Here is a 12,568-nt window from a genome sequence, read left to right on the forward strand (position 1 = left end):
GCTTCATTTAAATGACTTTGTCAGCTTTCAATAGAATTTTTGTTTCTTGGATATCTCTTTGAATTTGTTTCACAGATTCTGCTTGTTTTCTACATTGTTCATTCAAAGTTTCAGTAAATTTCCCAAGTTCCTGTATTTTTTTTTTATCTATTTCTTCTTTAGCTATGTTGAGCAACTCGTTTACTAAGGTTGCTATTTCTGTCTTTACTTAGGATATTATTTCCAAATTGATTTCCTCTATTGCTTCATTGATTTGTTTCTTTACTTCATTTGATATCTTTTCAGAGATTTCTAGTGTCCAGTTTTAAGGACCTGTTCTTGGACCTAATGGACTATATGTTTGAGATTGCATTTTGCTTTTTCATTTTGTCTTTTTCAAATTCTGGGCCAGTATCTGGTTATTCAATCCCAATAGTCATAACTGCCTGCAGTGTGTCTCCCAGGGTCCTACTGTTTGGTTGATGTCTGCCTTATTGTTGGGTACACAGTGACTAGAACCTGCTGGGCTCCTCCATCTGGGTGAGGGCCTACCAAGTCACCCATCAAACCAGCACAGCCAATCCACTGCAGTTCAAGGTTCTGGGAGGGAGAGTGGGAGCCAAACATTCACAGCAGTGCTTGCTCTAAGAGAGGGGGAGGATAGCTGAGGGCAGTGGGCTGACTGGCGTGGGTGCCATGGTCCTCTGTGTTGGCACATGGGAGAAGCATGCTGAGTCCCAGGTGTGAAGGTAGCCTGAGCCAGAGTGGGATGTAGCAGTTATCCTGGGGCCAGCAGGTGGGGAGACCTGGGGCACAGGTGTGGCATAGAATTATTTTTGTCTTTAAATTTATTTTGTCTGACACTACCATAACCACTCCAGATTTCATATGTATTAAAATATATATATTTCAGTGTTTACTTTCATTCCATTTCTTTAAATTTAAATCTGTGTTCTATAGATTGTATAGATTTTTATTCATTTTCTCATTTATTTAATTATCTTTCCCTACTGACTGGATATTTAAATCTATTCCTATTTAATGCATTTTTGTACCCTTAGCTTTGTGTATGATATTTCATCTTTTCTTTTTATCTTATTTTTGACTTTTCTTCCATTCATTTTGTATTAGATTCTTTGGAATTAAATATATTAAGTGTAACTTTTTAAGTCCTTTGCTGGTTTTTTGTTTACTCTTTTATTCTTTATTGTTTTTCCTGAGACCATATAGTTTTTATGGTAATCTACTTTAGATTTACATAAAATAAACCCAATTCTATTATTATACATGTTATATTATACATGTTGTGACTTACAAAGAAACTGTAAGAAGACATGAGAGAAAGTATACACCAACACAGTCTACAATATGAAAACCTTGATTGTTTCTTATCTCTTGACTGTTTCTGTTGGTTTGAGCTGCCATAGGTTTGCCACCAGTCCTCTGGAGCCTGAACAAAGGAAGGCAGTGCTACAGACTTTTTAATCCTGTGAGATGTATGTCAGTCTTCCCATTTGCAGAGTTAGGAAATTGTGTTGCTTGAAATTCTAAATATTTAGATATTTTAATAAAGCAAATAAATTCTTATCTAGTTTTGAACTCTAGTGGAATTTTCAAGTTGAAGTTATTTATTTTAATCAGGGAAAAATTCTATTACTGTCTTACCTTGGGGAAACTCAGTGTTTTGTTTCATGTCATGGATCTCAAATCTGGTCACTCACCCATTTCCAGTTCCATAAGACTGAGAAGGAAAAGCCATTAGTAATTTATACTATATTTTTGAGAAATCCTTTTCATATCACATGGACATTAAAAGAAGCATGAATTTCTGATGAAGTATGCAGTATATTTCTGGTTATCACTTAATTTTTACCTTTAGTTTAATATACATTCTAACATTTGAGCAATTTAAATATTTGACACTTAAACAAATCAGTATTTTAAGAGGAAATTTTTAAATGTGTAAATGATAATATGTGTGAACTCAGAACTAGAACTCTGGTAATGTGTTTTCTCATCAGAAGTTTGCAACCACTAAGCATTTTATCCTTTAGGAGATATATATATATATATGTATATATATATATATATATATATATATATGTATTTCCCCTGCATCTAGTATGTTCAAATGTATTCACATATAATGTATATGCAGGGTTGGGGATGTAGCTCAGTGGCACCACACCTATCTGGTAAGCACAAGGTTCTGAGTTCCATTTCCTGGTACCAAATAAATAAATAAATAAATATGTACATGCACATATATGTACATTCATATCTATCTATCTATCTATCTATCTAATTTTCCTTTCATTAGACTCAGGTTTATTGGACATAGTTTAAGCATAAATTATAAGGTAAAATATAGTAGTATTAATTATGTCATAACTTGGTTTATTTTACTTTATAAGGACATATAACTTAAAAGATATGCTGAGAATAGTAAATTGTTTATATTGTTAAATAAGTAATACATCAGGTGTATATCCATTATATTATTTTCTCTACACTTTTATATGTTCAAAAGCTTTTATAATCAAGAAAGAAACCAAAGGGCTGGGGATTTAGCTCAGTGGCTTAAGTGCCTGCCTTACGTGGTCATGAGTTCAATCCCCATTACCGATAAAAAATAAAAGGAAGAAAGAAACCCGAACATGCTATAGTTTACAAAGTTAAACCATCTAAGGAACACAAAATTCCATGGAGTTTAAATTTTGAAATTATCAAATTTAACTGTGTTATTTAGTTGTGTTAAAATTTTAACTGTGTTTGATTTTATGATTTCATATTCGTTGACTTTTGAGGGGAATAGGTGAGTGTTCTGTATCCCATTTAGTCAAATGAACGATATCTAGAGATTTTTTCTACAAAACAGCAAAACTCTAGACATTTGAACTAGTTGATAGGGAAGAAACATGAAAATAAGAGACATTAAAATAAGAGACAGCTGGCTGAATATCAATTCGTCATATAAACTATATGCAGGTCTGGGTATTTTCAAATGTAGATAGGTACACTTATTGAGATTATTTTCTGTTTTGAATAATTTCATCCTTTGTGCTTTGTTATTTCAGAAAACTCTATATAGTTACCTTGACAAAATTGATGTTTTATTTTTGCCTTTTAAAAGTCTTTGGTATTCATTAAGTTTGTAAGTTTAAGGATAACTGAATTAAATTCTTACAGATTTAAGGAAAATTAATGGTGTGATGAAAGACCACCATGCAGATATAATTTTTGTATTTGCTAACAAGTCGGTGGATAGAACCAGCTAAAATTAGTCCTGTGTTTTGCTTCTCCTTCAACACTGTGCTCCAGCTTACAACACTACCAGGGTCAGGAAAATTTTCTCATTTTGTACTTTGATCTGTCAGCTTCTGTTCCTCTGAAATTAAATACCAGTGCAAATCTATTTTGCTTACAATAAGAGATACGTAGTTTAGTATTGCAATTTACAAGGATAGAGACTCATTAAAGCCTCTATGTTTTATCTATCATCTTTTCAGTGACATACCTTGTCTAAAATCTCAGATTTTCATAGCTAACCTTAATGTGAAATGCTGACTTTTTTCTTTTTGGTACCACTGTTGCTTACAATAATATCTTTATTCACATTATGTGAGAGGTTCTGGTCTTTTTCTACTTTTATACTATAAAACCTCTTAAAAAACTCAATGATATTAATTACAGTTGTAATAGAATTGTTTTCTATGAAAAAATAATCTATGACATGGTGAATATCAAGATTTTTTTCCTGATATCTGAAACAGGAGTGGCTCTTAGTGACCTGTTTGAATTGTTTCTCAGGAACCTTGGAATTTTAGCCATATGCTTCACTGTTTAGAGTGTGTAAGACAAAACCCAACTTAAATTTATATATTTATGCTAAATTCATTAAAAATTGATTCTTAAAATGCAACTAAAAGTAGGTGCCCTTATATATCGTGTTTCAAACTAAAACCAAACCATTAAAAATATGGAAGATTTTGTTGAAAGTCTCAGTATTTCCTAATGGTATCTGCATTTGACTCCTTGAGAATATGGCCATCTAGGAATGTGTATTCAAGGTGCTTTTCAGAGCTTGATTTCCTCCAGAAAATGACTCTTAATACCCTAAGTTACATGAGCACATTTGGTCTTTTCTTTAAAGTAATAGCCCCTCATTTCTCATTATTGAAAATTACTAATCAGTTATTAATTTGGATATTTATTAGCTGCATCACTATGATCTTTTTGTTTTCTTTTATTCAGCAAGCAATCAATTCTGAAATAGTTGTCATATCCTAAAAACACTCACTTTATAACACTCACTTTATAAATTCCAAACCATTTTTAAAAGATATTTTTCTTTAGCAATTTGATTTTAAGCTTTGTTAGGACCAGGGTTTCTCTTGCTTGTATGAGGCTGCAGATGTGGGTAAAAAAGCAGCATAATTTGGAGGAAAGTATTATAATTTGTTGGCAAAGCAGATTTGTCATGTAATTTTAGTTTCACTGTTGAGAATAAATTTAGTAATGCATGCAAAGATTTTAGCAAATGCTTGTTTTCAGCAAATGTTTTTTCCTTTCTCTTTATTTCTGCCCATCATTTCATCTGTGCCACATTACATTTGCAAATGTGTCTATTACACATAATATAATAATAATAATAATAATGTAGTTAGTAAAATATTACTCTCACATTTCAACCCATCTTTCCTTATTCTATTTATCAGGCTGTTCTTTATATTTTAGATAGAAAATACGCTCATTGCTCTCTTCTAAATATTTACTGAAAGCATTCTTATGCAGAAACTAGCTTTCGTGGAATTTCAGGACACAAAGTTCCTACAGGTGTAAGAAAGAGAAAAAAATCTTGTGGAGATAAAATAAAACAATCTCTTCAAATAATAAGAAACAGTTGGAAGGGAAAAATGAAGTTACATTTGTGTATTTGGAGAGCATTTGAAAAAGGTAGTTTTGAAGAGCAAGAGTGAATTCTCTAATGAATTGCTATGGCACTGATATTTTTAGATTCACTATCTAGCCTTTTGACTAGTGTGTACTGGTGTTTAACCAATCTAACAATAATTGAATGCAACGTGATGCATGAAATCTGGTGTGTAATTACCATAATATACAATTTTATTTCATGAATGATATGAACTATTTTTAAAGTGAGAACTCAGATCTCACCTTGAGATAACAGGCATGATATTTCTAGTTGGGGTAGATGCAACACATTATCCAAATATCATTATAAAATTATTATTTGTTATTAGTGTATGTTTACAGTACATACTGTAAATGATTACATTTATTATAAGAAGTTGTTACAAGCACGTAGCACATCATAACCCTTTTTTGTCCCCTGTCTCTCCTTACCCTTTCTGCTCCTTCCATTTTTGGGTCCCCTTCTCATTTCAAAAAGCACCTATATCATTTTTTTCTTCAATTTTTTTCCATCCTCATCCTTCTACCTCTTATTCCCTCATCCATTTGTGAAAGATCTCTCTTCTGCCTATTTATCTATCTTGTATTTTGCTGTGTGAGTTTCTTATATGAGATAATGCATGCGACATTTAAGGTTGGATATCTGACTTACTTCACTGACTATTATGGCCTCAAGATTCATCTATTTACTTACATGGAAACGGATTTGAAGAAAATAGACAAGCCACGGTCATTTGACTTTCATTTTGTATCTGAACTTAACAAGTTGATACTCTGAAAATAGATCTTATTTGATATCAATACTTTCAAATATCTGCTGTGACTAGTATTAGTTATAATATTTACTTCTATCCTTTTATGACTGTGGGGGCTGTTTCTTTCCCTACTACTGTTTTCTATATGAGTTATTGTTACAAGGGAATTTCTAGCATTTGATTCCAATTTACCACAAAATCTCCTCCTTCTCAGAAATATCTTAATAATAGAAAGTAGGTGTATGAGGTGAATCACTGACTCCTCCACACGTGGTTAGCACTCAGTGTATTCTGTAGGAGGGCAGTCAGTGTGTCTTCCTTGTGGGTATCTCTTTTCTCAGAGGAAGACAATTGCAATCTTCTAATGATTTCTCCACAGTCGAACCGAGTCTTTCCCCTGAATTTCACATCAACATTATCTTGAATGTTCATTGTTATAGACATTTAAACTACAGTTATAAAGAGATGGACTTTATTTTTCCTCTGTCTAAATTTTAGTGCAGAAGAACACTGCCACTCATACACTTGCATGTTTTCTTACCAGGAATCCTCCAAATCCCTCTTTCTTCATAAGCAGCTCACCCCAACCCGGTCAGTCACTGTGTCTTCTGAATTCTACCTCTTTATTCCACCTCCTGCTTGCTGCCCTCAGATCTTAGTTATCATCATAACTAAGGCAGTGTGTTAGCTAGATTTCCACTGTTGTGAAAAAATGCTTGAGATAAATTGTTAAATATGAAAAGGCTTTTTTAAGATCACAGTTGCATTCCATGGTAAGTTGGTTCTAGTGTTTCTTGTCCTGTAGCAAGACAGGGCACCATTGCAGGGAGAGTGTGGTGGAAAGAAAGCTGGCTTCCTCATGAGAGTTTGGAAGCAGAGAGGAGCAGAGCAAAGCTATTTTTCTCATGAGAGTATGGAAGCAAGGTGGAGGGGGACAGAGACGGAGAGAGACAGAGAGACAGAGAGAGAAAGAGACAGAGACAGAGAGAGAGACAGAGACAGAGACAGAGAGAGAGAAAGAGACAGAGAGAGAGACACACACACACAGAGAGAGAGAGAGAGAGAGAGAGAGAGAGAGAGAGAGAGAGAGACAGACAGACAGACAGAGAGAGAGAGAGGCCAGAGTCCAAATGCAAATGTCCCCTTTAGAATACCCCAGAGACCTAATTTTCTTTTAGTAAGTCACATCTCCTAAATTTTCCACAATCTCACCATAGCATCATCTGCTGGTGCCTTTAATATGTTGATCTTTTGTGGACATTTAATATCCAACTGCAATACCCAGATACCATGGGGTATTTGGCTCACCTTATTTGGCTCACCTGATTCTTGCATAGGTGCAAATGTAGACAAAGACTTAATTATATCATGATGCTTTCATGATTATATGTGTCTTTGGTCATATTATGAAGCATTGAGAAGGCCCTAACTGGATGTGGCCCTTTCACCTTGTATGGCCTCCAGAATTGGAAGAACTAGATTTCTCTTTTACCTCATCTGCAGTACTGCTATAGGTGTATAGAAACTAAACCAAGAGCCAGGAGTTATAATTATCTTCATTAAATGTTCCAGTTGCCTGTTCTCTTTTTATTTCAGCATTATCTGCAATAGCTCCACTGAACATTTTCTAGTATCTGGAATAGGTTACTAATAGAATTACTTCAGAGATTTTTGTCCTACCATTTTCTGACTTGAAATGTCTCCATTTTTGTTAGAGCCCTCCAGAGAAACAAGACCAATGGGATACATATACATGTGTACAGAAGCAAATGTATTACAAAGTTTTGGTTTATGTTATTATGAAGACTGGCAAATACCAAGATCCACAGCAGGAAAGCTGGAAAACCAAGAAGCTGATGGTGCATTTTCAGTTCAAATTTGCAGGTCGCAAGTAGAACAGACTCTGGCACAACATCCAGTCCAAGTTCAGGTCAATAGTCAGTGGGAGGGCCGGAACTGTAGCTAGGCAGCACAGTGTATTAACAAGTGTGAGGTTGAGTTCAACTCCAGTTAAAAAAAAAAGCCAGTAGGAAACTAATATCCCAGCAGGAAAATGGGCAGATTGTATACTTCCTTATGCTACCATTTTATTTTATTAGTTGTGTGAGATCACATTGGTGAAGTCAATTTGCTTTACCTTGTCTACAAATTCAAGTCAAATTTAAATTCATGTAATCCAAAAGTACATGTATGGAACCATCCAGACCCAACATTGAATAAACATCTAGGGAGTCCAAAGTATAATCAGTGTAACATGTGCAACTAACTACTGCAGCTTTCTACCTTTAGGACTCCCATCTTTCTTCAGAAACATTTTCACATTTCCAGTTCCTGGAGATAGATTGCATTGTGATTTTGTCTGTCCCCACATGATGTGTTGACCACATCACAGAACCTATTGTTACTTATATCCACAAAAGAGTCTACACATTAGTCTTGCTGATTCTTACCTCTGTAATTCCTAATTTAGGAATTCTACTTTGGCACTTAGGAGGTGTTAAATAAATGTTTGTTGAATGCATGAGCTGTTCCATTAACCTTTAACTTGAATCTTTACTAACATTAAAGCAATACAATTATTTTAGCTTGATTGCTTATATAAAGCCAACATTTGCTTCTGGCCAATTATGGCTGAATGTATGTGTAACAATATCAACATTCTGGTTTCATTAACTTTCCTCTGAGATTTATATACTAAACCTGCTCAATTTCTGGTTTAGATATATTATGCTGATTAAACTGTGGCTACCTTGTTAGAATTCTCTTTGTTACTTACCATGAGGGAAAAGTGCATTCAATTTAGCTGTTTCAAATTAGAAAGTATCATATAAAAGGAAAGGAGGCTTTGGAATAAATGTGGCCCATATTAAGAGACTTGTGGTCATCACATTTGCTCTGCCTTAGTTATTGACTTTTAAATCCTGACCAACTAGAAAATTATATGGTGCAAAAAGGATTATAAAAATGGCTAGATGAATGAAATTTGATTAAGTTACAAAAGTTATTGACTATTTTCATTCAGTGAGGATAACTGTGTTTACTTTGCAGAACTTTTTTTTAGACTATAAGTTAGCACACTCAAATGTAATAAAGAGTGGATGCAAAATTTAAAGTCTATTATTTTCCTTATTTTCATAACACTATTTTAAACTTGCATATGTTTAAAAGTGAAAAACACTTGTTTCTATTTTGCAAGCACATTTAGTCTTTTACTTTTTACCAACTTCTCTTTGGAAGGCGGTATGCTAAGTGTTTCACATACATAATTTTATTTCATTTAATAAGGCATTGCTCTCCTGAAGAAAAGTTAATCTCTTGATGCTTCGTTAACTTGCTCAAAGTAACATGGTTTTCACATTGCAAAGCCTAAGCTGTTTTCTGAGTGTATCTGACACCAAACTCCAATGGTAGTAACTGTGTACAATTTCTGGAACATGGAAAAATGTCTCTGTGAATGAAAAGTTAATTTCTTTCCTATTTTTATCCTACAGGGTGAGCATTCTTCTGTCCTATGCTCTTTGTGCTTCTCATCTACAGAGGATGTGGCACTTCAAGACATAGGACTGGGACAATCAAAGGACATTTTGCTACCCATGTGTGGAAATGCTTGCTCAAGCTGCTCTTGGCTATTTCTCAGCAATCAGCTGCGTCTCACAGCTGGCCATTCTGTCCCAGGGGAGAGCTGGAACCCAGGCTTAGCTGCCATCAAGGAGGTCTTCCCTGGATAGACTTTGAACTTTCCTGGATGGGAATGTTGTTTGTCTTTCTTCATCTTTGAAAAGAAGAGAAGAAAAGATCCACATAGCTACATACAGTGAAAGAGAAAAAACAACAAGGCAACTTGCTTTACACTGCTCTCTGCCCGGTGTTCACCACAGCATACAAACTGAGTGTTCACGATCTCCCTCACTCCTCAGTTCTAATATCAGAAGATGCTCTTACATCTGCATTGTGGAAACTTGCCTGCCTTTTCTCAATTCCTGTCCTGTTTTTCTTTCAAAAGTGCTTTCTTCTTGGGTGTGATTCTGTTTTTATTTTACTTTCCACCTTGCACAATATTCTTTTTCCCTTATAATAAAAAACAATAAACATTCTGACTTGACTCTGATTTTACCTTAGTTACCATGATTTCTTTTTCCATTTTATACAAAATGTTTACCGTTATGGCTATCTTAATTTTTCCCTTATTGCCTTCCAAGTTCTGCAATTTTTTCTGAAAGAATTCTAGTAAAATTATTAGAGTTTCATTGATCATTTTATTGACTTAAAAACTGTTTATTGAATTGAATTTAAAACTTTATAAATAAAATGAATACTAAACACTGATTTTATTATTTTTAAATGGATATTTGATATATTCAAAGAATTATTTATAATCAACTATATTATTTTTATTTCTGGAGAATCAAAGTTTCCTCTGCAGTTAGTAGGGTCTATCTTTTAGTATTTTAAATCTTTAGCCTATTTATAAGTCAGTCTTATTTTTTCACTTATGGTTTGATAAATTGATATTCATCATAAATTTATTAAATTATATTGGAAATATATTCCTAATAAAAATTAGTAAATTAAAAATTTAAGTATATGAATACCCAGGTGGTTAGTTACTTGTTCTTAATTACTGTATACATAAACAAACACATAGACATGTATTCATATTTTTTTTTACTTTAAGCCATATGAAATGTAACAGTGACTTTAAATAAATAAAGTTTTCCGTTCCTTGAGGATAAAGCATAACCAAATGCTTTACTGGACTCTGTGAAATATTTTCCTTAAAAATGTTAATTTCCTCTTGTGAAAACCAAGTGTTTAAAGTGCTTCGAAAGACTGATTGTACATAGAATCTTAATGATTAAACAATCAGATTTTAGGGCTGGTGATACAGCTCAGCAGCACAGTGCTTACGTGGCAATCACAAGGTCCTGAGTTCAATTTCCAGCACTAAAAAAAAAAAAAAAGTAACAACAAATAATAATTAGATTTGAAGAGGAAGAGATGGAAGAGATAACAATCTTAAATATGTATGCACCAAATTTGGGAGCACCCAGCTATACAAACAAACATTAATGGAAATAAAAATTCAAATGAGCAATAACACAATTATAATGGGATACCTTAACTTCCCATTGACACAAAGAGACAGATCAACTAGGTGGAAAATCAGCACAGAAATAACAGAACTGAATCACACTTATGAACAAAAGGAGATGATCGACATATACAGAGTATCCCATCCAACAACATCAGAATATACATTCTTCTCAGCAGTACATGGGACATTCTCTAAAATAGACCATATACTAGCCCACAGAACATATTTAAATAAATGCAAAAGAACTGAAATTATCCCATGCATGCTATCAGATCACAGCAACATGAAACTAGAAATTAATGATAAAAGAAACTGCAAAAACCCCAGAAACACTGGAAATTGAATAATACACTCTTGAACAATGATTAGGTCACAGGGAAAATTAAAAAATACCTACAAGCAAATGAAAATACTAATAAAACTTACCAGAATCCATGGGATGCAATGAAAGCAGTCCTCAGAGGAAAATTTATGCCGCTGAATTCCTATATCAGGAAAACAGAATAAACACAAATAAACAATCTGATGTTATACCTCAAATATCTAGAAAAAGAAGAACAAGCCTACCCCAAAGCCAAAAAGAAGGGAGGAAATTATAAAGGCCAGAGCAGAAATCAATAGAGACTAAGAAAACAATCCAAAGAATCAATAAATCAAAGAGTTATTGTTTGAAAGAATAAATAAAGTTGATAAGCCCCTAGCCAACCTTATTTAAAAAAGGAAAGAAAAAACTCAAATTCATGCAATAAGGAATGAAAAGGGTGAAATCATTACAGACCCTGTGGAAATACAAAAAATCATCAATACCTGTTTCAAAACCCTCTACTCTCATAGGCTTAATAACACAGAAGAAATGAACACATCCCTAGAAACATGAATTACCAAAGCTGGATCAAGAAGATGTAAAACTTCTGAATAACCAACTTCGATTAATGAAACTGAACATGTAACTAAAACCTTACCAACAAAGAAAAGCCTAGGTTCAGATGGATTCACTGCAGAATTTCACAAGAAATTCAAAGAAGACTTAATGCCAACACTCCTCAAAGCCTTCAGTGAAATCGAAAGGGAAGCAATTCTCCCTAACTCATTTCTGGAAGCAAGTATTATTCTAATACCAAAACCAGAAGAATGCAACAAAAAAGAGAACTACAGAACAATCTCCCTAATAACATAGATGCGAAAATTCTCAATAACATATTGGCAAACAGAATGCACCAAATCACCAAGAAGATTACACAGCATGATCAAGTGGGATTCACCCCAGGAATGTAGAGATGGTTCATCATAGGCAAATCAATAAATGTAATCCAATCTATCAATAGAGCCAAAAATAAGAATTACATGATCATTTCGATAGATGCAGAAAAAGCTTTTGATAAGGTTGAACACTGATGGTAAGAACCTTAATGGTAAGAACATTTCAGAAAACCGGAATAAATGGTCTTTACCTCAATATGAGAAAAGCCATCTTTGACAAAGCAATAGCCAGCATCATATTAAATGGCCCCAAACTGAAAACCTTTACTCTAAAATAAGGAGCAAGACAAGGATGTCCATTTTCACCACTCCTGTTCAACATAGTGATGGGAATACTAGCCAGAGCTATTAGAGAAGAGAGAAATAACAGGAGTGAGGATAGGAAAGGAAGTAGTTAAATTATCATTATTTGCAGATGACATGATACTCTACATAGAAGACCCCCAAAACTCCATTGAAAGATTTCTAGGTATAATAAATAAATTCAGTAATGAAGCTGGATAGAAAGTCAACACTCAAAATTTATAGCATTCCTATACACAAA

At 33.8% G+C, this 12,568-nt stretch overlaps 1 long non-coding RNA gene across 1 annotated transcript in view; it reads right to left on the reverse strand.

Annotated features, from left to right (window-relative positions):
- Positions 1-10,350: 10,350 nt before the first annotated feature.
- Positions 10,351-12,568, reverse strand: part of LOC134477778 (uncharacterized) — a 41,660-nt gene continuing 39,442 nt past the window's right edge. Inside the window, exons 2-3 of the long non-coding RNA XR_010049966.1 lie at positions 11,191-11,249; positions 10,351-10,613 (exon numbers count right to left, since the gene is read on the reverse strand). This is a non-coding gene — a long non-coding RNA (uncharacterized LOC134477778). The remainder of the gene's footprint in view (positions 10,614-11,190; positions 11,250-12,568) is intronic.

This window comes from Cavia porcellus, unplaced genomic scaffold (assembly GCF_034190915.1).
Source record: "Cavia porcellus strain 051 isolate PalLab524CR breed Dunkin Hartley unplaced genomic scaffold, mCavPor4.1 scaffold_10, whole genome shotgun sequence".
In the NCBI taxonomy this organism is placed as follows: Eukaryota; Metazoa; Chordata; class Mammalia; order Rodentia; family Caviidae; genus Cavia; species Cavia porcellus.